The sequence below is a fragment of the Anabrus simplex genome, chromosome 2 (assembly GCF_040414725.1).
Source record: "Anabrus simplex isolate iqAnaSimp1 chromosome 2, ASM4041472v1, whole genome shotgun sequence".
Classification (NCBI taxonomy): Eukaryota; Metazoa; Arthropoda; class Insecta; order Orthoptera; family Tettigoniidae; genus Anabrus; species Anabrus simplex.
The window spans coordinates 1,027,087,459-1,027,114,644 of record NC_090266.1 but is presented as its reverse complement, the minus strand read 5'-3'; positions in this window follow the sequence as shown (position 1 = coordinate 1,027,114,644).

Here is a 27,186-nt window from a genome sequence, read left to right as displayed (position 1 = left end):
CAACTTGAAAATAGGTGCAGTGAGTATGGTATGAAAATTAACCTTTCGAAGACTAAATTGATGTCAGTAGGTAAGAAATTCAACAGAATTGAATGTCAGATTGGTGATACAAAGCTGGAACAAGTAGATTATTTCAAGTATTTAGGTTATGTGTTCTTTTTTTTTTTTGCTAGGGGCTTAACGTCGCACCGACACAGATAGGTCTTATGGCGACGATGGGGTAGGAAAGGCCTAGGAGTTGGAAGGAAGCGGCCGTGGCCTTAATTAAGGTACAGCCCCAGCATTTGCCTGGTGTGAAAATGGGAAACCACGGAAAACCATTTTCAGGGCTGCCGATAGTGGGATTCGAACCTACTATCTCCCGGATGCAAGCTCACAGCCGCGCGCCTCTACGCGCACGGCCAACTCGCCCGGTGTTATGTGTTCTCCCAGGATGATAATATAGTAAGTGAGATTGAATCAAGGTGTAGTAAAGCTAATGCTGTGAGCTCGCAGTTGCGATCAACAGTATTCTGGAAGAAGGAAGTCAGCTCCCAGATGAAGCTATCTTTACAACGGTCTGTTTTCAGACCAACTTTGCTTTACGGGAGCGAAAGCTGGGAGGAGTCAGGATATCTTATTCATAAGTTAGAAGTAACAGACATGAAAGTAGCGAGAATGATTACTGGTATAAACAGGTGGGAACAATGGCAGGAGGGTACTCGGAATGAGGAAATAAAGGCTAATTTAGGAATGAACTCGAGGGATGAAGCTGTACGCATAAACCGGCTTCGGTGGTGGTGTCATGTGAGGCGAATGGAGGAGGATAGGTTACCTAGGAGAATAATGGACTCTGCTACGGAGGATAAGAGAAGTAGAGGGAGACCAAGACGACGATGGTTAGACTCAGTTTCTAATAATCTAAAGAAAAGAGGTATAGAACTAAATGAGGCCACAGCACTATTTGCAAATAGAGGATTGTGGCGACGTTTAGTAAATTCACAGAGGCTTGCAGACTGAACGTTTAAAGGCATAACAGTCTATAATGGTAATGTCTGTAATATATGTATGTATAAATAAATATGTAAATAAATAAATAAATAAATAAATAAATAAAAAAATAAATAAATAAATAAATAAATACATTCCTAAGTTAGTTATTAGTTAGTTATTATTTTATGCTATAATACGTATTATCTTTGCCAGTGTGAAAAAATGAATGTCATATGTCATGGGTTTTTTCATAACATTACTGTAAAATGCCAACGGCCGTAGCCGTGTTGAAACACCGGATCCCGTGAGATCTCCGAAGTTAAGCAACATTGGGCGTGGTCAGGAGTTGGATGGGTTACCACGCGCTGTTGGTGGGGGGTAAGGGAATGGAGGAGCGGAAAGGAGCTGGCCACCCTACCGCACGTAAACTCCGGCTCAGGAACACCTCTGCGGTGGTTCGGACCTGCCTTCGGGCAGAATACACCCTCCCCCCCCTCTACTGTAAATTATTGATTGTCAGAAAAAAAATACTATATTTAGCATTTAATATAATGAAGATTGTTGAACGGAGGAAGTTTATATTGAACAGAAATGAGTATCTCCAAAAACTTAAATTTATAAAAAAAAAAAATTAAAGATACCGTACCTATTACAAAATACTGATTTTTTTGCAGTGTAGGTGTAGCGTGCCTGCCTCTTACCCGGAGGCCCCGGTTCGATTCCCGGCCAGGTCAGGGATTTTTACCTGGATCTGAGGGCTGGTTCGAGATCCACTCAGCCTACGTGATTACATTTGAGGAGCTATCTGCCGATGAGACGGCGGCCCCGGTCTAGAAAGCCAAGAATAACGGCCGAGAGGATTCGTCGTGCTGACCACACGACACCTCGTCATTTGCAGGCCTTCAGGCTGAGTAGCGGCTGCTTGGCCATGGGGTTTGGTTTGATTGGATCTCACATGAACTGCTCCAGATGGAGACCGTAGAACAATTACTGCATAATACAAAAGTTTCGTTTTGAAGAGCTGTCCGTTTCATTTAAAAGAATTTCTCGCGTTGAAATGAAATGTCGTATGGCTTTTAGTGCCGGGATATCCCAGGACGTGTTCCGGTCGCCAGGTGCAGGTCTTTCTATTTGACTCCCGATAGGCGACCTGCGCGTCGTGATGAGGATGGAATGATGATGAAGACAACACATACACCCAGCCCCCGTGCCATTGGAATTAACCAATTAAGGTTAAAATCCCCGACCAGGCCGGGAATCGAACCCGGGACCCTCTGAACCGAAGGCCAGTACGCTGACCGTTCAGCCAACGAGTCGGACATTCTCGCGTTGATATTACATGACAGACAAAACTTTTAGTTCTAAGTGAGCCACTTTTTGACGCAGGGTAGTAGTATCGAAGAGTGTAATGTATGCGCTGCAGTTGATAGAAAACATGGGAAATATGGAATTCCTATAATATAAATGGAATATAACCAACTAGAATGCTGATCCAATACACGTGACCCATCTCAAGTTAACTCTCCCAGTCAGCAGACTGCTAACTACTGTAACATACAGTATATGCAAGGTACTCACCACCCTTGCCTGACACTGATCATCCTAAGAAAATAACAACAGTGATTCCTCCTGAGGTAGTGAAGAAAATGTCTTTGCGAAACATCACAGCGTATTTGAACGACCTCTATTACTTCACACAGCGTAGACCCAAAAACTATTATATTAATAACCAGGGCCTTGTGTTTATACTACAGTCTCAGTATGAGGTCGATAGATCGATGGATGGCAGGTGTCGATTCCTCTTCGCTTATTAGAAGAAGACTCCCTTCTTTTTTCCTTGTCTAAAAAATGATTATGGAATAACGAGGAATATTGGGTTTAGAGCCCCACAGGGCATGAAAGGGGAGACGAGAGCAGGAAATTCACCATTATATGGAAGCTGAAATTTTAGAGGCAGGGAAGAAGAAAATTAACATGCTTCAAATTAGGGTGTAATTTACGTTGGGGTAACTCGTTCGTTCGCCTCAGGGTAGAGCAAGATGTCCAAGTGTGCTGTACCGTAATACAGAGGTGAATCGCGGCTGGAGTACTGGGGAGAAAGGAGGAGATTTTTCTAACATACTCGTCCATACTGATGTGGGAGACATGTGTAGGGAACGTGCGTTTGTACTACAACTCAGGTGGACAGTCAAATGCTACCAATATTGATTCTGTGGCACAAACAAGCAGAAACTGCCTCACAGCACTACCATAGTTTTCGACGCCTACCGAGCTCGATAGCTGCAGTCGCTTAAGTGCGGCCAGTATCCAGTATTCGGGAGATAGTGGGTTCGAACCCCACTGTCGGCAGCCCTGAAGATGGTTTTCCGTGGTTTCCCATTTTCACACCAGGCAAATGCTGAGGCTGTACCTTAATTAAGGCCACGGCCGCTTTCTTCCCACTCCTAGCCCTTTCGTGTCCCATCGTCGCCACAAGACCTATCTGTGTCAGTGCGACGTAAAGCAACTTGCAAATAGTTTTCGACTCAGATCCGAAGTCACCTGGTTTTTTAATGTCCTGGGGCGTGAGACATTTGGTCGTGGAAATAACCGGGGAGGAGGACCCGTACCTCACCGAGGCGGTCTCACCTGCTGTGCACAAGAGGTGCCCTGTTGGGGATAGGCGAGGAAGAGGGAAGGAAGCGATCGCGGCCTTAAGTTAGGTACCATCCCCGCATTTGCCTGGAGAAGAAGTGGGAAACCGCGGAAAACCGCTTCGAGGATAACTTAGGTGGGAATCGGAAACCTCTACTCAGTCGACCTCCCGACGCTGAGTGGACCGATTGCCAGTCCTCGTGCCACTTTCTCAAATTTCGTTGCAGAGCCGGGAATCGAGTTAGGGCCTACGGGGTGGCAGCTAATCACATTGACTACTACACCATAGAGGCGTACACGAATGATTATTTGAGAAATATAAATAAATAAATAAATAAATAAATAAATAAATAAATAAATTTGTTATTTCACAAGCAACCAGTAAACTTGAGTACACATAATATTTTGTTCGACAGTAGGGTATAGTGCCTCTGTGAAAGTGAAAGTTCAATTTCTGAAATTCTTGACGGAGAATCGAACCCACGTCCTTGAGAGTGAACAAAGCACACCTGATCTTCGTGAGCAAGACAGCCTAATTAATTAATAAATAGATAACCCTGAAGAGTGAGGACATTAGCACTTTAAAAAGATGGAAGGCCAGGAGAGTGAGACATGGTCATGAGGTGTCGACCCCCGTGTGATGTGGTGCAAAAGGCATCTGGTTCTATTAGGAGCCTCCTACACCAAGCAGCTGCCCATAACCATAAAGCAACCTGCTGAAGAAGCCAGCTTCCAACTCGTAGACAGGCGGGCATATCATGTGTTGCGAAGTGACAAGGACGAACAGACAATGTGCAGCAACCAGTCATTGTGTAAGGAACCCAGCATCTTTTTTCAGTGAGCTTATTTTAGTCGTCAATAAATAATATCTTCACATTAAAAAAACGAGCTGGCTATGTGGTATCTGTCGTTTAGCAATACGCTTGATGGGGAGTTAGAAGTTCACCGTCGAAAACCCTAAAGCTAGTTCTCTGAGTTTCCCATTTTCATACCTAACAATTGCCGGGCTTGTATCTAAATGGAAACCACGCCTACTAACTTGTACTTACTTTCCCATCCAACCTACGTGTGTTAGTGCGGCGTTCTTAGTTAGAACAGAACAGAACAGTGTTACAAACATTGTCTTTGATACTGATAGGAGTAAAGTAAAGCAAAGCAAAGCCGCCTCCGTTCTACCCACGAAGACCCTTGGACGAGTGAAAGATAAAGGCCCTTCCTACTAACTTATCTGTAACCTCGGCGCTAAGTGGGATATACCTGGCCACCTTCACCCTCAGCAATTAACCTCATGCTTGTTTCAGTGTAGGACCCTGTGTCTCTCCACAAGTGGAAATATCGCTTCTAAATCTTTCGAATTTCTTACGGGCGATTGAACCCATGTCCTTTACCGCCTAAATTACCAGTCTCTCTTGATAGAAGTGAATATATGAAACCAAAATCTGACGATATCTTGACTTCAATGTACGAAATACACTGCTGTGCAAAATTTACGGACGAAATAGATAAATCAATATAACACATCAACTACTGCGGTAACATGTTGCCAGAGGTCTCCCACACGTGTATAGCAACCTGGCGTGAGTTCAGCATGATTGCAACGCCAAATGGGCCTGGCCCCACAAAACGAGGCAGCTGAAGGACAATCAGCGAGCTATTACGGTGCACTGTGGTGGTGTTATTCATCACAACATCGCCCGGAGACAACATTTGGATGACTTCACACGGGGAAGAATTATCGGGAAACTGTAAGAAGGACGAAGTGTGAGGAGTGTAGCCCAGGAGTTTGGTGTTGCTCACAGCATTGTTTCATGTGCATGGAGAGCATTCCGAACACTAGGCACTGTTGCCCGAGGGAAAGGAGGGGTTCGGCCACGGTCAACTACAGCAGCAGATAACCGCTACATTGTGCAACAGGCAAGAAGAAAATGAAATGCAAATGAAATGGCGTATGGCTTTTAGTGCCGGGAGTGTCCGAGGACATGTTCGGCTCGCCAGATGCAGGTCTTTTGATTTGACAGCCGTAGGTGACCTGCGTTGCCTGCTGCCATTTCTTGATGGATACAGTACTTTTGTATCCATCTCTTGGCACAGGCCAGAATAAAGTTTAGCTTTCACCAAAGTCCCAGTCTCATCCATGGCTGTGACAATATGGAAGCTGCTGGGGTATGGGTGGTGCTGAGTAATGACATTCAGAGCACGGCTAGTGCATCTGAGTGTTATGAAAGGTGTTGCTCATAGGGTCAGTCGTGCTGCAATAGCACTTTCTGACCCAGTGAGGAAAGCAATGGCAAACTACCTCACTCCTCGTCTTGCCTAGTACGCCTCATTTTGGTGCTGCCATTGGTTTTTGCGGTTTCCTTATAACCGCATAACCTTTGGTGGTGCTATTTGAGGATCCAACCAGCCTCTGGGCTGATGACCTAACAGACAGGTGACCTGCACGTCGTGATGAGGATGAAATGATGATGAAGACGACACATACACCCAGCCCTCGTGCCAGCGAAATTAACCAATTAAGGTTAAAATTCCCGACCCTGCCGGGAATCGAACCCGGGACCCCTGTGACCAAAGGCCAGCACGCTAACCATTTAGCCATGGAGCCGGACATGCAAGAAGAGACTCGCGTCAAACAGCGGGTGCAATAGAAACCACATTTAACAGGACTGCAAGGCGCCCAATCTCACGCTCCGCAGTAGCACGGCGACTGCACGGAGATGGTCTGTTTGCCCGACGACCATTACGTTGTGATCCGGCGGCACCGTTTGCGATGGTGCCAAGAGCATCAGGTCTGGACCGACGAGGAGTTGGGTCGCGTGCTCTTCTCAGATGAGAGCAGATTCAGTCTGAGTAGTGATTCTAGACCTAACCTATCTGCTGAGAGGTGGAAACACGTAACGCACCCAGAAACATTGTCGAAGATGATCATTTTGGTGGTCCAAGTGTTATGGTGTGGGGAGGCATATTGTTGCATGTGCGTACTGACCTCCAAATCTTTGAACGGGGTACACTCACAGGTCAACGTTATTGTGACAGTGTGTTCCTTTCACGTGCGTCTGCTCAGGGGTGTATTCGGCCCTGACTTCATTTTTATGGATGACAATGCACGACTGCATCGAAAAGCGCAGATGGAGGAGCTCTTGCAATGAGAGGATTTTCGGCGAATGGATTGGCCTCTCCGTTCGCACGACTTAAATCCCATCGAGCACGTGTGGTACATGTTGGACAGACGTATTCTAGCACGTCCACATGCACCACCGACCATCAAACAGTTGTCAACCGCGCCGGTGGAGGAATGGAACGCCCTAACACAAGAATTGCTTACAAATCCTGTAGCCAGCATGGGAACACGTTGCAAAGCATGCATCGCTGTCCGTGGTGAACACACACACTTTTAAGAACCATGTTCCTTCTTTGTGATATTCAGGGGACCATCATGAGTTGCTGCGACTTATGTGTACTTTATTGTCTCTGTATAAAAGTGTTGTTTTTTTGTTTGTTCGTCGCATCTCATATTCCTTTCTGTTTCTTTCCATACCACATTGTACCAGTTCTTCGTACGTATGGTTCAAGTTTCATCGAGATAAGTTACTTGGCAGTGACACAACATGCGAAAGTTACTTTCGCACAATATAGCAGTGTATATTCATTTTTCGTTTAACAGTTTTAACTGTATATTACTTATGTTTTATTACTGCCATAGTTTTAGGTTTCAGTAAGTCCTAAACGTGTATATTTAATTGATTTACTCACTACTTATTATGAATTATTAATCGAGAGTGTAGCAGGCAGAGCAGCAATGTAATGCAATGCCCTAATAGGAATACAGGAGAGGAAACTAAAGGAAGAACAGCGGGAAGAAGATGTAGGTCTATAGTAGCTTGTAAGAAATCCAAGGCACTATAAAGTATTCTCTAAAAAATATGTCACGCTATGTAAAAAGGAGTGTCGAAAAGAAAGAACAGTTCCTGCCTAGCCAACTCACTCCGTTCTTTCCTCCATTGATAGATTTCTTCTTTGGATAACTTCTGGTGCAAATGCTGTGCTGATCGCAGAGCCTTCACATTCTGCGTCACTGGTCAAGAGGGACAGAAATCTTCCTCCTTGCTTCCCTTAATTGACAGATACTTTTTTTTTGCTAGTTGCTTTACGTCGCACCGACACATATAGGTCTTATGGCGACGATGGGATAGGAAAGGCCTAGGAATGGGAAGGAAGCGACCGTGTCCTTAATTAAGGTACAGTTCCAGGATTTGCCTGGTGTGAAAATGGGAAACCACGGAAAACCATCTTCAGGGCTGCCGACAGTGGGGTTCGAACCCACTATCTCCCGGATGCGAGCTCACAGCTGCGCGCTCCTAACCGCACGGCCAACTCGCCCGGTGGTAGGGACCTTTAGTCCGCTGGGTTGAGTAGCTCAGATTGTAGAGCCCTGGCTTCCTGAGCTCAAGTTGGCTGGTTCGATGCCGGATCAACACGGTCGTATTTGAAGGTACTCAAATACGTGACCCGCGTGTCAGTAGATATACTGGCATCTAAAAGAAATCCTGCAGGATAAATTTCAGGCACCTCGACGTCTCGGGAAACCGTAAAAGTAGTTACTGGACTCAAGACAACTATTATTATTATTATTACTATTATTATTATTATTATTATTATTATTATTATTATTATTATTATTATTATTATTATTATTATTATTATTATATGACCTATTAAGTTTCTTGCCTACCCTGATCCACTTCTGTCTTTTGATACAGACTGGAACAAGTTTGTTACTTTCATCGATGTGACACAGCTTTGACAATATGGCAGTGACTGATGGTGGGAGCGATGCTATGAATACCATTCCTGTTCTCTTGGTGTACAACTTGTGGAGTCGGTTGGTGTGTATGTTTTGGTGGGTTTGGCAGACATATATGTAATGGCACCTTCTTGTCTCTTGAGGAAATTAACATCCCGTCATTTCCACCTGATGGTGGAACTCAGCCTTCCAACAGAGGACAATGTTCTATAACATCCCATCATGCATCTCTCATTTGTAGACTAAAACAGAGTTTGTAGACCAGTTGAGATGTCGTGATGCTTGGATTGATCGCTGCTGTGATGATAAGACTCCAGAGATAGTTTATGAAATCAGGTCAGGCAGGAACTCTCTCCAGACAGCTAGAACTCGCTCGCTGTAGCGGAAACGATTCAAGAAACCATTACTCGGGAAGATTCGGGGTCATGTCAATACAGCGAGAGTGCAGTGCACTTTTAACTGCTCTGCTCCCGTCTCGTCTGGCTGCTCGCCGTCAACCTTGAAAACTACTCCCTCGGAAATCTCGCGTCGATCTAAAACAAGAGTTCAGATGTAGAGGAAGGGTCCACACTTGTCGATCTGCCTCACGAACTCCTCATTACTATCAACTGAGTCATCAGGTATGAGATTTCTTAGTCTCTGTACTTCATTGTAGTGGGCAAGAGATCATGTTATTTATTTATTTATTTATTTATTTATTTATTTATTTATTTATTTATTTATTTATTTATTTATTTATTTGCCTTTAGTTGTGGCGAAGTTAGGACTCACGATCCTCTCTTACACTAAACCACATCATTGTACAGAAAAATTGTGGAGAATATTAATATTTTAAACGAAACTAATTTGTAACATAAATTCAAAATAAATACAACATAATAATTACACCAATATGTACATATCATTTGTCAAACTACTAAATAAAAATTAATGAAAATTAAGTTTGAATTGATTTAATTTAATGAAAATTACACACACACACACACACTTACCATCATTCACTCATCAAGATTCACATCGTTGGTTTATGCACCTAAGAGGTACATTCTGTAGGAAGACTTGTAAGACTCTGATGATTTACTGCTGCGGATTTTATTTGGAACAGAGCTCCATAATCTTATTCCCGTCGCAAAAATGAGCGATTATAGGCAGCTGACCTGCTAAAGGAATGACAAGTGTAGTAACAGAGGAAAGGTATGTAAAGTTTGAGGACAGGTACTGGGGAATTCTCTGTGTTAGTGATGTAAACACCAACACTGCTACAGGAAGATATCTGAGTTCAGCAAATTTCAGGAGGGAAAGTTGCTTGTAATAAGGTGTGACATGTGTGTCATAGCGTAACGAAAATATAAATCTGATGCAGGAATTCATGATCCTTTCTATCTTTCTAACTTCTTCTTTCGTTGCATCTATGAATACAGCTTCACAGTAATAGAATATAGGGAGAACTAATGTTTTTATAAGCCTGATTACCATGTTCAACGGTAAGATGTTTGGTGGTATTTCAGAGGATGGAGTGAGACATATATTCTATTACAGATACGAGTGACATGTTCATTCCAATTTAAGTTTTCTGTTATAGTATATATTGCTTTAAATAAGGAATTCTCATTCTCAACCTTTTTGAGATAATCAAAACAGACATAATTAAGCATGCGATCATCATGAAATTGAAAACTTTAATAAATAAATAAATAAATAAATAAATAAATAAATAAATAAATAAATAAATAAATAAATAAATAAATAAATAAATAAATAAAAAATAAATAAATAAATAAATAAATCTTTATTTTAGATTGTTTTGGCTTTCAGCTTTCAGTCTGCAAAGTTCTGAGGACTCAAAAACTACTTCTCAATCCTTACAAGTAATTATAAATAAGTGTACAGTAATTATAAATTGTATTTTATTTTGCCAACATTTGTATATACTACGTAGAACTACCATCGAACTCAATATCATATAGATTTTGATTACTTTCATTGTTATACTGTACATATGATGGCCTCATTTCAATATTAAGAAACCACTAGCGTGTTTTACTATGTGTGACTGGTCTATTGTTATTTCGTTTAGGATAGGACCTTGTACGTGTTTTTAATGTATTCTTTCTTACATATTATGTTCATAATTTCCAACCAGACGTCTGGTTTAATTTTGAGGTGCTTTGATATGACTGATGATGCCCCACAAGGAGGGCGAAACATGTCTCCATTTTAACGATGTTTAACTAAAAATGTTAACATCCTGTAATGTATTGAATAGGTTGGAGTCCAATAAATTCTCATATATTATTATACTTCTCAATCCTCTATTTAGAAGTTTCTCTGTGGCCTCTTTTAGTTCCACTCAATAAAATATAATTTTAAAAGAGTCTCTAGCTCAGAGAGATCCTTGAGCTTGAATGCCACTCAGAATGTCAGTGCTGTCCAGGGAGAAGTCATTTGTAGTTAATTAAGCGGTCTTACAGATAATGCATGAACGAATTTATCGTGATCGTGCACTTTACTTGAGGTATTTCATAAGTGAAAAATCTTTCTCGTATAGGTAGGTCGTCACGAAACACTCCGCAATATCTGGAACATTTTGATAGCATGTGCTCCCCAAAAGGCTACGAATGTTTCCTTTTCAAACCTATAGTACGGCACTAAGGAGGAAGGGAGATGTATCAACTCAAGTTCTGCAGGAGCAGCCACATTGTTCTCTTCAATAAACTAGATTATTCTGATTAAGTCCGCACTGAGTTGAAAGGATTTACACAAATATGCTGAAATACGGAAACACATAGTCTATAAAATTCGTTCGAATACACTGACTGACAGAGCAAATGCAACACCAAGAAGGAGTGGTCAGAACTTTATGCCAATTGCAGGGTAGACTGACGTCACTGAGGTATGCTCATGATGTGAAATGCGCCGCTGTGCTGCGCACGTAGCGAACGATAAATGGGACACGGCGTTGGCGAATGGCCCACTTCGTACCGTGATTTCTCAGCCGACAGTCATTGTAGAACGTGTTGTCGTGTGCCACAGGACACGTGTATAGCTAAGAATGCCAGGCCGCCGTCAACGGAGGCATTTCCAGCAGACAGACGACTTTACGAGGGGTATGGTGATCGGGCTGAGAAGGGCAGGTTGGTCGCTTCGTCAAATCGCAGCCGATACCCATAGGGATGTGTCCACGGTGCAGCGCCTGTGGCGAAGATGGTTGGCGCAGGGACATGTGGCACGTGCGATGGGTCCAGGCGCAGCCCGAGTGACGTCAGCACGCGAGGATCGGCGCATCCGCCGCCAAGCGGTGGCAGCCCCGCACGCCACGTCAACCGCCATTCTTCAGCATGTGCAAGACACCCTGGCTGTTCCAATATCGACCAGAACAATTTCCCGTCGATTGGTTGAAGGAGGCCTGCACTCCCGGCGTCCGCTCAGAAGACTACCATTGACTCCACAGCATAGACGTGCACGCCTGGCATGGTGCCGGGCTAGAGCGACTTGGATGAGGGAATGGCGGAACGTCGTGTTCTCCGATGAGTCACGCTTCTGTTCTGTCAGTGATAGTCACCGCAGACGAGTGTGGCGTCGGCGTGGAGAAAGGTCAAATCCGGCAGTAACTGTGGAGCGCCCTACCGCTAGACAACGCGGCATCATGGTTTGGGGCGCTATTGCGTATGATTCCACGTCACCTCTAGTGCGTATTCAAGGCACGTTAAATGCCCACGGCTACGTGCAGCATGTGCTGCGGCCGGTGGCACTCTCGTACCTTCAGGGGCTGCCCAATGCTCTGTTTCAGCAGGATAATGCCCGCCCACACACTGCTTGCATCTCCCAACAGGCTCTACGAGGTGTACAGATGCTTCCGTGGCCAGCGTACTATCCGGATCTCTCACCAATCGAACACGTGTGGTATCTCATTGGACGCCGTTTGCAAACTCTGCTCCAGCCTCGTACGGACGACCAACTGTGGCAAATGGTTGACAGAGAATGGAGAACCATCCCTCAGGACACCATCCGCACTCTTATTGACTCTGTACCTCGACGTGTTTCTGCGTGCATCGCCGCTCGCGGTGGTCCTACATCCTACTGAGTCGATGCCGTGCGCATTGTGTAACCTGCATATCGGTTTGAAATAAACATCAATTATTCGTCCGTGCCGTCTCTTTTTTTTCCCCAACTTTCATCCCTTTCGAACCACTCCTTCTTGGTGTTGCATTTGCTCTGTCAGTCAGTGTATTTTGAATTCCAATCCGCATAATCCTAATGACAATCAGACTGGGATCAACCAAGACTCAAGTGTGTGTATGTGTGTGTCGAGTTCCAGGAAATGGTCTACTTCCTTGTTACATGTTGTAGAAAAGATCTTATAAATTTTAGCAGAAATTAAAATATTATTTTTAATTTCTTTCTTTCTTAATCTGTTTACCCACAAGGATTAGTTTTTTCCTCTGACTCAGTGAGGGATCCCATCTCTACCGCGTCAAGGACAGTGCTCTGGAGCTGAGACTTTTGGGTCAGAGGATACAACGGGAAAGGATGACCAGTACCTCGCCCAGGCGATCTCACCTGCTATGCTGAACAGGGGCCTTGTAGGGGGATGGGAAGATTGGAAAGGCTATACAAGGAAAAGGGAAGGAAACGGCCGTGTCCTTAAGTTAGATACCATCCCGGGATTTGCTTGGAGGAGAAGTAGAGAAACCACGGAAATCCACTTCGAGGGTGGTTGAAGTGGGAATCGAACCCTCCTCTGCTCAGTTGACATCCCGAGGCTGAGTGCACCCGTTCCAATTCTAGTGCCAATTCTCAAATTTCGTGGCAGAGCCAGGAATCGAACCCGGGCCTCCGGGGATGGCAGCTAATCACACTAACTACTACACCACACAGGCGCTCATTTTATATTTCACTAATAGTATTTAGTTCACCCTCATGTTGTTTATGAAGCTCAAAACATAGAGTAGCGGATGATAACAGAATAACGGTAGCGTTATCTAAGTAATAATTCTGAAGTTGCTAAAAGCTAAAATATTATGACGGATGGATAATAAACACTTTTTTTTTTTTTTACAATTGGCTTCTCGTGGCACCGACACAGGTAGGTCTTACGGCGACGACTGGATAGGAAAAGACTAGGAGTGGGAAAGAAGCGCCTGTGGCCTTAATTAAGGTACAGCTCCATCATTTGCCTCGTGTGAAAATGGGAAACCACGCAAAACCAACTTCAGGGCTGCCGACAGTGGGATTCGAACCTACTATCTTCCGGATGCAAGCTCACAGCTGCGCGCCCTTAACCGCACGGCCAACTCACTCTGCAATAACACTGTTATTCCAGTTCGTACAAGAACGGATCTCAGGAGCGTTTGTGCTCGAGGGCACATTTCATTTGCACGACGAGAACACCACATGTCATTAAAAGAGCACCATGGGGCTCACGGCGACTGCATCACCTTTACCCACATCGCACATCCTGACCAGGGGCAGGGCGTCAGCCTCACCCTTTTAAGGTCTTTTTAGCATATACTGTATCGCGAGCACTAAGTTGAGAATCTCTCTTGTAAAAGAATCATCCACTGCACATTTGTGGCAGGAAACTCCGCACTCATAGAGGTGTCTTCTTTCCGGTAAATGAAATGGCGTATGGCTTTTAGTGCCGGGAGTGTCCGAGGACATGTTCGGCTCGCCAGGTGCAGGTCTTTTGATTTGACACCCGTAGGCGACCTGCGCGTCGTGATGAGGATGAAATGATGATGAAGACGACACATACACCCAGCCCCAGTGCCAGCGAAATTAACCAATCAAGGTTAAAATTCCCGACCCTGCCGGGAATCGAACCCGGGACCCCTGTAACCAAAGGCCAGCACGCTAACCGTTTAGCCATGGAGCTTCTTTTCGGTAACTGGGTACTTTCGAAAAATGTTTAACTCATCCTTTCTGGGAAGTTTCTTTGAGAGCAATTAGGGGCCAAGCACTTCCAGGTCATTTCTCTCCTATACTTATTGATGGTTATAAACATGGTACCCATCAAGTACCCATCAAGTAATGAAGATGTTTTTGCGTGGTTTCCCACTTTCACACCAGGAAATGTTGTAGTTTATTGTTATATTCTTAGAAAAGATCATTGTAATTTTAGCAGAAATGAAAATATTTTTAATTTCACTAATAGCATTTAGTTCACCCTGATATTGTTTATAAAGCTCAAAACATAGAGTGGCAGATGAGATCAGACTACTGGTAGCGTTAATTAAGGTCAACATTGCAGTCGCTTAAGTGCGGCCAGTATCCGGTATTCAGGAGATAGTAGGTTCGAACCCCACTGTCGGCAGCCCTGAAGATGGCTTTCCGTGGTTTCCCATTTTCACACCAGGTCTTAATTAAGGCCACGGCCGCTTTCTTCCCACTCCTAGCCCTTTCCTGTCCCATCGTCGCCATAAGACCTATCTGTGTCGGTGCGACGTAAAGCAACTAGCAAAAAAAAAAAAAAGTCATGGTCGCTACCATTCCAGTCCTATCACTCGCCCATTATTGCGTCGTCGAAAACCTTTGTTGTGTTAGTGCAACTTTAAAGGAAAAGAAAAATGGTTACGGGTTACCGACATTGTAAACATAATGAAGTATGGAGGAGATAAAAGAGTGAGACAATGTCACTAATGGAAAGTGCTCATTATTGTGGAAAGATCCCGAGTGTAGCAGCAGCGATACCCAGAGCATGCAATGAGAGCCACTCTCAGTGCCGCAGTCGGTTATGCCTTGGCCTTCTGTTCTTATGAAAGGTGTTCGATCCTAGCCGAGGTCGGTGGCATTTAAAGGTTTGAACGCTCCAATTCCTCGTCCTCTCCTGCTAATTTATTTCAAGAATAGGTGGGAATAATATTCTTATTTTATAGTCAATGAGATAGGATTAGTTGGGAACGATGAGCCACAAATGAGGTTGAAGAAATCTGGACATAGTGACATGATTAATTTCGTCTCTTTGACTGTGGAACTTAACAAATTACTTTCTGAAGTGAAATAAAAATGTAATGGAAGGAAGTAGCATGATAATGGTCAACATTTTTTATTACTTATTCGCACCGTTTGCTGCAATCAATCGCAGTTAGTAAAATGTTATGTGCCTAGAAATATTGCTGTGTTTATAACAACTTCATACCAATGATCTTTCGGCTGCACGTAGTTGTGAGCTTGAATTCGGGAGATGGTAACTTCGAATCCACTGGTTTTTCCGTGGTTTCCTATTTTAATCTATTTCAACATCAGGAACATTCTACGGCTGTACCTTAATTAAAACTACGGCTACCTCCTTCCCACTCCTAGCCCGTTCTCAGCCTACATTTAAATTCTAATTTACTTGAGAGTCCGCCTCTGTGGTGTAGTGGTTAGCGTGATTAGCTGCTACCCCCGGAGGCCCGGGTTCGACTCCCGGCTCTGCCACGAAATTTGAAAAGTGGTAAGAGGGCTGGAACGGGGTCCACTCAGCCTCGGGAGGTCAACTGAGTAGAGGTGGGTTCGATTCCCACCTCAGCCATCCTGGAAGTGGTTTTCCGTGGTTTCCCCCTTCTCCTCCAGGCGAATGCCGGGATGGTACCTAACTTAAGGCCACGGCCGCTTCCTTCCCTCTTCCTTGCCTATCCCTTCCAATCCTCCCATTCCTCCACAAGGCCCCTGTTCAGCATAGCAGGTGAGGCCGCCTGGGCGAGGTACTGGTCATACTCCCCAGTTGTATCCCCCGACCAAGAGTCTGAAGCTCCAGGACACTGCCCTTGAGGCGGTAGAGGTGGGATCCCTCGCTAAGTCCGAGGGAAAAACCGAACCTGGAGGGTAAACAGATGATGATGATGATTTACTTGAGACGACTAAAATTCATAACGAACACACGTGGGTGAAAATATGAAAAAATAGGCCGCACTAAACAAAACTGTCCTTGGTAGTCAAATGTAACCTGGTCGGAATATACCCTCGGCAGAATAAAACAACACGGAGTTCAATGCTACTTACGCAGCTAAATAATTCTGGGTTTCCAATTCCCATATTAATAAATGACACACTGCCTTCCACGGGTCCAGCCTCAGTCGACAATGCTGCAAATTAATATACTATCCAAGGCAAGTCTATCACAAAATACATGTGCTCATTACGCTGCCATTTACGTGGAGAAGAAACTTCATTGAATCAAGTAATCCATACGTCCTAGACTTCGTTTACATGACAGTAAATTGATGACAACATCCGAGTCTCCCAATAATATCTTTGAATGTATCATGAAGATCATAATCGCGTGTACTGGAATTACGTAATGGGATCAATTAAATTTACTTTGATTTAATTAAACCATGACTGAAATTTAGCCGCTCTTAGCTCAACCCGACCTAATAAATCAAGAATGTTACTGAACTTCATCTCTAACATTACTGACCGGGCGAGTTGGCCGTGCGGTTAGGGGCGCGCTGCTGTGAGCTTGCGTCCGGGAGATAGTGGGTTCGAGTCACACTGTCAGCAGCCCTGAAGATGGTTTTCCGTGTTTTACCCATTTTCACACCAGGCAAATGCTGGGGCTGTACCTTAATTAGGGCCACAGCCGCTTCCTTCCGACTCTTAGGCCTTTCCTATCCCATCGTCGCCATAAGACCTATCTGTGTCGGTGCAACGTAAAGCCACTAGCAAAAAAGTAACATTACTGAGAAAGCAAAAGGAGAATACATATGTACATGATTTAGAATTATTTTTCTTATAAAAATGCTAATATGCATTTTCTTCGTAACTGCAACGATGTCCGCCTCTGTGGTGTAGTGTTTAGTGTGATTAGCTGCCACCCCCGGAGGCCCGGGTTCGATTCCAGGCTCTGCCACGAAATTTGAAAAGTGGTGCGAGGGCTGGAACGGGGTCCACTCAGCCTCGGGAGGTCAAGTGAGTAGAAGGGGGGAGGGGAGTTCGATTCCCTCCTCAGCCATCCTGGAAGTGGTTTTCTGTGGTTTCCCACTTCCCCTCCAGGCAAATACCAGGATGGTACCTAACTTAAGGCCACGGCTACTTCCTTACCCCTTCCTTGTCTATCCCTTCCAAACTTCCCATCTCCCCCACAAGGCCCCTGTTCAGCACAGCAGGTGAGGCCGCCTGGGCGAGGTACTGGTCATCCTCCCCAATTGTATCCCCAGACCCAGAGTCTGAAGCTCCAGGACACTGCCCTTGAGGCGGTAGAGGTGGGATCCCTCGCTGAGACGGAGGGAAAAACCGACCCTGGAGGGAAAACTGATCATGAACTGCAACGATTTGCCAGAAAACTGCGCTACTATTAAGTGTTAAAGAACCATTTCAAATATGCGTCCGAGGCTGCTCACAAGCCGAGGACGGAGTTGGAGAAACTATAGGTAAAATGAATGGGCCAATGTTGTAAAAACTCCAAGATCGTCTGGAAATCAAGTACACGGCAATGGACAGAATTTAAAAACGATCAATAATGTACTTCCGTTCAGTAGAATCGCGTTAGGAAGTGTTTACGGAAGCACACGCCCTTCTTCTGCGACAGATGAAAGTCCCTTGCGTGCGGGCGAGGGGTCGAGGTGAGGCGAAAGGATCACCCCTCCTGCTTGCGCAATGATGAAGGTAAAGAGTGAGGAAAGATAACCCGCTACCGCAAGATCCGGACCTACTCGAATTACTTTGAGTCTAGCCGAGGGACTGTTATAAATGTCACTGCCGCCAGCTACGAGCATACTGACAAGCATCTCATGCTGTCCGCATGTAGCGCTGAAGCATTGCTTTTGTCTCAAGATAAAGCAGGTATGAGCTACTAAAAAGTGAAAACCTACAACCTGTTTTCCAATCATTGACCGGGTCAGGGATGTAATGTATGAATCATATACTGTATAGGCTATTAGTACGATGGGGTCGCCACTCCCAATGTGATTTATTAATGACTGATAGATGCTATGAAGTGAGAATGGAGAGTGTTGCTGGAATGAAAGATGACAGGGAAAACCGGAGTACCCGAAGAAAAACCTGACCGCCTCCGCTTTGTCCAGCACAAATCTCACATGAAATGACCGGGATTTGAACCACGGTATCCAGCGGTGAGAGGCCGACGCGCTGCCGTCTGAGCCACGGAGTCTCCAGGTGTGAGCTACTATTGGCTGAAATTCATATCAAACTGGAACGGATTTCATGTGTGCCAAGCCGCCAAGCTAGTTAGGAATAAATGAAATGGCGTATGGCATTTAGTGCCGGAAGTGTCCGAGGACGTGATCGGCTCGCCAGGTTCAGGTCTTTTAATTTGACACCCGTAGGCGATCTGCACGTCGTGATTAGAATTAAATAATGATGAAGACAACACATACACCCAGTCTCCGTGCCAGCGAAATTAATCAACGATGATTAAAATTCCCGACCCTGCCCGAAATCGAACCCGGGACCCCTGTGACCAAAGGCCAGCACCCTAACCATTTATCCATGGTTAGCCACAGAGCCGGACCAGTTAGAAGTAAACCATGCATTACTTTTGTTTAGATTCTCTTCATTCTAAGTTATCTCAGCTGTAGGTGCTGTGCGGTAAGAAAGGTCTAAATACACTGAAATCTCGCATTTGGCTCAAAATCACAAGTACTAGGAGTGCAGCTCATACTATCGCAACTGTAAGAGAGACGGATATCTTGATTCTTGTTAGCAGATTGGAAAATTAGCCAGATGTACTGTGTGATAATATGTTACGTTGTGTAGACAGTGTACCTTGAATGATAAAGCCATTGTCAGTGGAAAGATTCGCAAATCAAATTTTCAGTCACTGAAGTTCCCATTACTCTCATGGAAAATAATTCAAATTTATTTATTTAGCTTATGGTACAAGTTAAGCAGCGCACAAATTGAGTAACATTGTAAAAGAAACAAATAATTTACCAAACAGAATAAATATAAAAAGTCAAGGTGAAACATAAAGTATAAATAGAGAGAGATATGTATAATACTGAAAAATAGAAAAAATACAAACATACAAAAACATAGAAATGATTTAAAATATAACTAAATATATAAATTATTGTCCGCCTCTGTGGTGTAGTGGTTAGCGTGATTAGCTGCCACCCCCGGAGGACCGGGTTCGATTCCCGGCTCTGCCACGAAATTTGAAAAGTGGCACGAGGGCTGGAACAGATGATGATGATGATGATGATGATATAAATTCTTTCTTTCTTAATCTGCTTACCCTTCAGGGTTGGTTTTTCCCTCGGACTCAGCGAGGGATCCCACCTCTACCGCCTCAAGGGCAGTGTCCTGGAGTGTGAGACATTGGGTCGGGGATACAACTGGGGAGAATGACCAGTACCTCGCCCAGGCGGCCTCACCTGCTATGCTGAACAGGGGCCTTGTCGGGGGATGGAAAGATTGGAAGGGACAGACAAGGGAGAGGGAAGGAAGCGGCCGTGGCCTAAGTTAGGTGTCATCCCGGCATTTGCCTGGAGGAGAAGTGGAAAACCACGGAAAACCACTTCCAGGATGGCTGAGGTGGGAATCGAACCCACCTCTACTCACTTGACCTCCCGAGGCTGAGTGGACATCGTTCCACCCTCGTACGACTTTTCAAATTTCGTGGCAGAGCCAGGAATCGAACCCGGGCTTCCGGAGGTGGCAGCTAATCACACCAATCACTACACCACAGAGGCTCATACATAAATTAACAAGTAAAAATCTAAACTAGGATACCTAGTTGTTGCAGCCATTGAATAGCCGTTGTTGAAGATGTCAGGAGGTCGTCGATAGTTCCGCGGAAGGCTTTCTGTGGGCATCTGAAGGTGATGTGTTGCATTGTCTGGAATTCTTCACCATAGTCACAGCTTGGAGAAGGTCGAAGGCGTCAGGAATGCATTGTAGATCCACTTCTTCCATGCCCAGTGCGCACCCTGTTTAGTGGGACCTGTACACTCCGCGGGAGATGAAACCCGGGCGGGGGCTGCGTAAGGTCAAAGATCGATCTCCATTCGTCGGGGGCCTGAGCAGTCCATTCTTCATTCCAAGTTCGCAGTTCACAGTAGTTTTCTTTCATCAGTTTTTAGTCAGCAGCAGGAGAGTATTTCAGTCGGGTTGAAGCGAATCTTTGGAAGTCTTGATGAATTGGAAGTGATTTATTGGCCTGTATTTTACTTGCTTCTCGGAGGAGATTGTTCATGCGGCGTAGAACTGGAGGAAGGATGTGGCTAAGAACTGGAAGCCAGTGCAGTGGGATTGATTGTATAACACCGCTGATAAGCCGCATATTCTGATGCAGGACGGTGTCAATTTTCTTGGTGTGGGCACTATTCAGCCAGGCGGAAGTACAGTTGTATACACCAGGCTTAAGGCAGAAGTACGTAAAGTTGCCGCTGTGGATCCCCATGTGCTGTCAGATAGCTTAGATAAGATCTTGTTTCTTGTACTTAGTTTGGCTGCAAGATTGGAGAGAGGTTTACTGAATGACAGTGTCCGGCCCAGTGTTACACCGAGATACTTTGGGTTTGGGTTGTACGGTAAAATGCTGTCATGAAGAGTCACTTTCAAGGTGGTATGGGCTAGTATGTTCCTCAGATAAAAGCAAGCTGTTTCTGTTTTGATCTTTCGTTAGCGTGTCCTTAAGGCTGTGGAATATTGTGTGTTGCATGACTATATCATCGGAATAGGCAAAATGTCTTGATACCGTTTCTTGGAGGTCTGCGAGATAAACACTGAATAACCAAACCAAACCCCATGGCACTACAGCCCTTGAGGGGCCTTGGTCTACCAAGCGACCACTGCTCAGCCCGAAGGCCTGCAGAATACGAGGTGTCGTGTGGTCAACACGACGAATCCTCTAGGCCGTTATTCTTGGCTTTCTAGACCGGGGCCGCTGTCTCACCATCAGATAGCTCCTCAATTCTAATCACGTAGGCTGAGTGGACCTCGAGCCAGCCCTCAGGTCCAGGTAAAAATCCTTGACCTGGCCGGGAATCGAACCCGGGGCCTCTGGTTAAGAGGCAGGCACGCTACCCCTACACCACGGGGCCGGCTGACACTGAATAACAAATGGTGTAAGATGGAACCTTGCGGAAGTCCATTATTTAGTCTTCTTGGTTTGCTCAGGGTATTGTTCATGACCACTTGAATTATTCTATCTGAAAGCATGCGATTGATTAGATTTGTAGTGTTTTTACACTGTAAGGTTTTCAGGAGTTTGTACATTAACCCATCCCTCAATACAGTATCAAAAGCATCCGTGAGATCTATGAACACCGCAGCGGACTTTAGCTTCTCTTCAAATCCAGCTTCAATGAATGTTGTCTGCACCAGTACTTGGTCTTCGCAACTTCGTCCCGGTCTAACGTCAGCTTGTTATTCGGGGAGGATCTTGAAGATGACTTGACTGATTCTATTGTAGATCAGCCTTTCCAGTAGCTTGTAGCATGAGCTTAATAATGCTATGGATCTATAGCTTTCGGGGTACGACTCGTTGGCTGAATAGTCAGCGTACTGGCCTTCGGTTTGGAGGGTCCCGGGTTCGATTCCCGGCCGGGTCGGGGATTTTAACCTTCGTTGGCTAACTCCAATGGCTCAGGGGCTGGGTGTCTGTGCTATCCCCGACATCCCGGCAACTCACACAGTATCCTCCACTACAATAACACATATAGTTACCTACAAATGGCAGATGCCGCCTACCCTCATCGGAGGGTCTGCCTTACAAGGGCTGAACCCGGCCAGAAATAGCAACACGAAATTAAATTATTTTTTTAAAAAATAGGTTTCGGGAGCATTGGGCAGTTTTTCAAGTTTTAAGGAGGCAATGATCTTTGATCTCTTGAACTCCGGTGCGTTGGATGGATGAAGAGAAAGCCAGGAAGCCATTTCCTAGAGTTTTTACCACAGTGAACGAGGAACTCATTATGGATGTAGTCAAAGCCTGGTGTCTTTACCATTTTGCAGTTCTGAAGGGCAATTGTAACTTTCTCTACGGTGAATGGTGATGCTAGCTCCGGTATAGAACAGCATGATTTTCTTAGTTTTCGTAGGTCTCTTCTGATTGCTTTGGAGTGTGCTTTGTCCGAGGTAGCCCTGTACATCTGAATGATTAGGTCTGCTATTCTGTCTTTTTTACGTCTTGAGGTGTCTGTGGTTTGTGGGTTTGGCTTCAATACAATCGGCTTGGAACAGGGGTAATGGAGTTACTGATCGTTTTAACACTAAGGCCGACATATAAGTGGACTCAACACTCACGATATAATAACTGTGAGAAACACATATAGTTGATATTAAACTCAGTGTAAGAAACAGTTTTAACTGGCAGTATTATAATTGTAAGAGAGATTTGTGACTTGCAGTTATATAAACGCAGCTGATGATGTTAAAAGACAAACATATACTGATGGTATTATAACTGTACTCTAAGACAGGCTTACAGTTAATGTTCTCGTCCTTGTTACTGTCTTTTCCCAAATTAATTACGGTCGGCACGTGATGTAATCTGGCCCAGTTTTTCGCTCGAATGCTTTTCCTACGCCAACCCTGTATGGAGGGATGTATTCAATATTGCATGTCTGCGTTGTGGTTGAAAGAGTGGTGTGTTGTGTGTAGTTGAAGAGAAGTGCCTTAAGCTGAACACGAACACCTAGTTCCCGAGCCAGAGGAATTATTCATGAGCAGTTAAAATCCACGGCCCGGCCGGAGAATTGAACCCAGGACTTATAGCTTACGATATGATAAAACACATACCATAGTTTGCAACATATATACTTCAAAATAGCTACATAGCTGATGGCATTATAACTACAGTAAAAGACAGCTATACACCTACTGTAAACGTACAATCTTCGTCTTTCCTACACTTGGTTGCTGTTGTGTTGCTGAACCTCTCTCACGACCAACAGACCCCGAGCTGCCTTCTACCCCGGCTGTTATAGAGCCGAGTACGATCGCGTGTATAGAAGGTAGCACAGGCGTTAGCCGCGAGAGAGGCAGCGAGGGAGTACCAGAAGGGTTTCCTCCCTCTGTGGTGTTTTATTTAAAAATTTAATACAGACAATCTATAGGCATTTATCTGGACAAGCCTGTTACAAAACATGTATACAAACTATCCTTTACAAGCAAAGATACATATAAATACAGTGAACAAAGAACCAGTTACATTGTCTCAGGTAACCCCGTGAGGGATCTACTTAGGGTGTGAAGAGTCGTCTGGCGCATGAGCCGGCGAGGAGAGGTTGGCCGCTGACCTACGGCCAGCTGCAGCCTTAAGCCTTGGTTGCTGTTGTTTTGCTCCCCGCCCCGCGACGTCCGCGTCCTCTTCCTGGCCGAGATGAGCCGGCTCCGTGGGTGACCGCGGGCTGGCGGAGAGTTGGAGTGTAGGAGAAGCCTTCCGGAAGCACGGCGACCTGGTCTCCTGTTGCCCTGTCTACTTGTACTGCCACGTCTCACCCCTGGGCCAGGGCTAGGTATAACAGGTTGGCCCTGTTGAAGAAATACTTTCGCTGGGCTTGGTCCAATCGTGGCCAAGCCGAGAGGGCCCATAGGGTGGTTGCTGCATCGTGGTGATCGCGCCCCGTACGTATGAGGGCGAGCTGGTCCCGTAAGGCGAGGGCGATGTGGTAGACCTTGGCGTCTGGAGGAGTGGGGAGGCCTTTGTCGTACGTTGCCGGCTGGAGGCGTCTCCAGGGGATGACTTCTTGTTGCGGCGGAAGGTCCTGTTCGTCCGCACCGCCGTCGTCTGCTTGTTGGTCCTCGTCTAAAAAGAGTCCATCTTGGCCTCCAGGTCCTTGAAGCGGTCAGACATAGCTTGAATGGCCGTGGAAATAACTTCGAGATTCGCTTGAGACATTTCTTGATCGGGATCTATCTGGTTGAGGATCTCTGTGACGGTATCCACACTGCTCGTGCTCTGTGTATCGCGTGACTGTTGCGTGACTGGTGTAAAGTTAGTGGATTTATCTAACAGTTCCCGACGTGGAGTCTGTTGTTTCTGCTGCCGGTATGTCGAATCGAGACGAGCCTGCGGCATACAGTTATGTGTGGTCGGCACTAATGTGGATTAAGTCAAGTTCTTCACTCGGCTGCCATTCTTAACGCCAATCCTATGTGGAAAGATGTATCTTCTATTGCGAATTTCTATGGTGATGAAAAGTGTAATATGCTGTATGTAAATGAACATGTGCATTAAGACGATCACGAACACCCAGACCCCAAGGCTGAAAAATTAACCAAACGTGGTTAAAATTCCGGGCTCGGGTGGAATTCGACCCTGGGGGCCCCCGAACCGAAGGCTAGTCAAGAAGCCGGATTACGAAATAGACATATAGCTGAAGATCTTACTGTATCACTATGGTAAGTGTACCGGGAGGTACACCTCAACGCCGTGCATTTAAATGAAGTGCCTTGAAGAACGCTATCTAACATACACAACTTGAAACACCTAGTACAAGAAGTTGGGACGTTGATCGACAGATGTCACAACTAAAGTGAAAAAGTAATATGTTATTTTAAAATTTCCTAAACTGACTAAACTTCTTCGTGTTTTTTTTTAAATCTACAAAAGCTATTTCAAGAAGTTTGGACTTTTCTCCATAGATGTCTCTATTAAATAATTTATGTCGTGCACTCTGGTGCAAAGAGGAATAACTAGAAAATTAAATAAGTTTCGTGTTTATAGGTTTTCTGAACTGAATTGACTTCCCTTAAGGTTTGCAACACTTCCATCTCATCCCGCCAGCTTTGGAGTCTGGCCAATCATAAATTTTGTGTATTTATTTTTCAGCCAATCATAGGCTTCTTGTAACTTTTTGTCTGTCCAATAAAATGAGAGGGTCTGTCCCGATTTAGTCCAGAGCCTTCTCGAACCTTCCTCTCGGGTATAAAAGCTGATGCCTTTTCGAGCTAACTTTTCTTGCTGATCGTCGCGTTACTGAGTGTGTGTGCAAAGACAGGAGGCGGAGGCCTCATTCATCGGCAGGCAGAACATCAGCCCAAGTAATGGCCACCATACTTCTTTTTTTTTTTTTTGCTAGGGGCTTTACGTCGCATCGACACAGATAGGTCTTATGGCGACGATGGGATAGGAAAGGCCTAGGAGTTGGAAGGAAGCGGCCGTGGCCTTAATTAAGGTACAGCCCCAGCATTTGCCTGGTGTGAAAATGGGAAACCACGGAAAACCATCTTCAGGGCTGCCGATAGTGGGATTCGAACCTACTATCTCCCGGATGCAAGCTCACAGCCGCGCGCCTCTACGCGCACGGCCAACTCGCCCGGTCCTACCATACTTCTGTCTCTGTAGTTATCTCCGAAAGCCGACCCGTGGGGAAGATTCGCTATCTTTCGTAATGTAACTGTACATTTCCTAAAATGTAAATCTTTCTTTCTGCTCATATAATAGTTCAAGTAAATCAAGTACTTAAACTAAATAAATTTCGTGTGGCTATTTCTAGCCGGGTGCAGCCCTTGTAAGACAGACCCTCCGATGAGGGTGGGCGGCATCTGCCATGTGTAGGGTGGCTGCGTGTTATTGTGGTGGAGGATAGTGTTATGTGTGGTGTATGATTTGCAGGAATATTGGGGACAGCACAAATACCCAGCCCCCGAGCCATTGGAATTAACCAATGAAGGTTAAAATCCCCGACCCGGCCGGGAACTGAACCCGGGACCCTCTGAACCGAAGGCCAGTACGCTGACCATTCAGCCAACGAGTCAGACAGTACTTAAACTGAAAACGGGGGATAGAGAGTGCGTTACCCTCTTGAATTCCCCTTCAGTTAATCTTGAGGTGACTATTACTGTTTTTCACTTGTAAATCGTAAATTAACTTGTCCTTCTAGTCACCTCAGTAGTGTGGGATTAGCCTCTGCGTCGTCGGGCCGCAAGCCCAAGGAGGGTTTTAACCTCTTGATTTCAAGGAGCGCAAGTGTCCGCCTCCATACATTTTGTTTTTGGGGCCAGTAATTGATCCTTCATAAAGGCCCAGTAGAATGGGTACTAGATACCCCTGTGTAAACTAAAAGGTGATTAATATGGTATTGTAAATTGTAGGTTGTGCCTAGAGAGGCCTGAAAGTGTAATTTTATTGAGGAGAGATGCTCTTTTCCGTCTTGTAATAGTTAATGGTTGCCTTGAGTAGGCCATAACAGTTCGGAAGCGCTGTCTCCTTGGTAGAAGTTGTAGAGCATGTAAGCTCTTTTCTTGTAACGTACCGGTAATGGATATGTGTGTAATATTGAGTGGTGCATTTGGAAGGCCGTAACTTGTAACCGTTGGAGCAAAGTGCTCTTGAGAATTGTGTTTTGGGAGATTTATCTCCTTGTCTATGTAACTAAACGCAACATTAGCGATGTTGGAACCTTGTAAATTAGGAGCTTGAAGATCAAAATTGTAACTTACCAATTCTTGTTTTTCCTGTTTGTCGAGTTTGTACCACAATTGCTCTGTACCTGAAATCTAGTTCTTTCACCAAGTGAAGAGTTTTGTTAAAATTTAAGATCTGAAAAGAAATATAACCTTTATTTTAAAGTTTTAAATTAATCTTTGACTATTGCAGATAGACCCATCCCAGCCCGCACCTTCTTTCACCTCTGCGTTCCACAGAATACCCCGGAACAGTAAGTATAAGACACTCATATGGATCATCTTATACTAAAGGGAACCAAGTGACATTAACCTAATTTCAAGAAAAACAGAGAGAAATGTAACAATTTTTTTTACAACTTATTTACTTGCAGTATGTATCTATTCCATGGCTGTATTTGTAGGACTTATAGTTACGTACAACAGTATTTATGGAGCACTTTATTAATAATAAGATAATCATATTTGATGTGAATTAT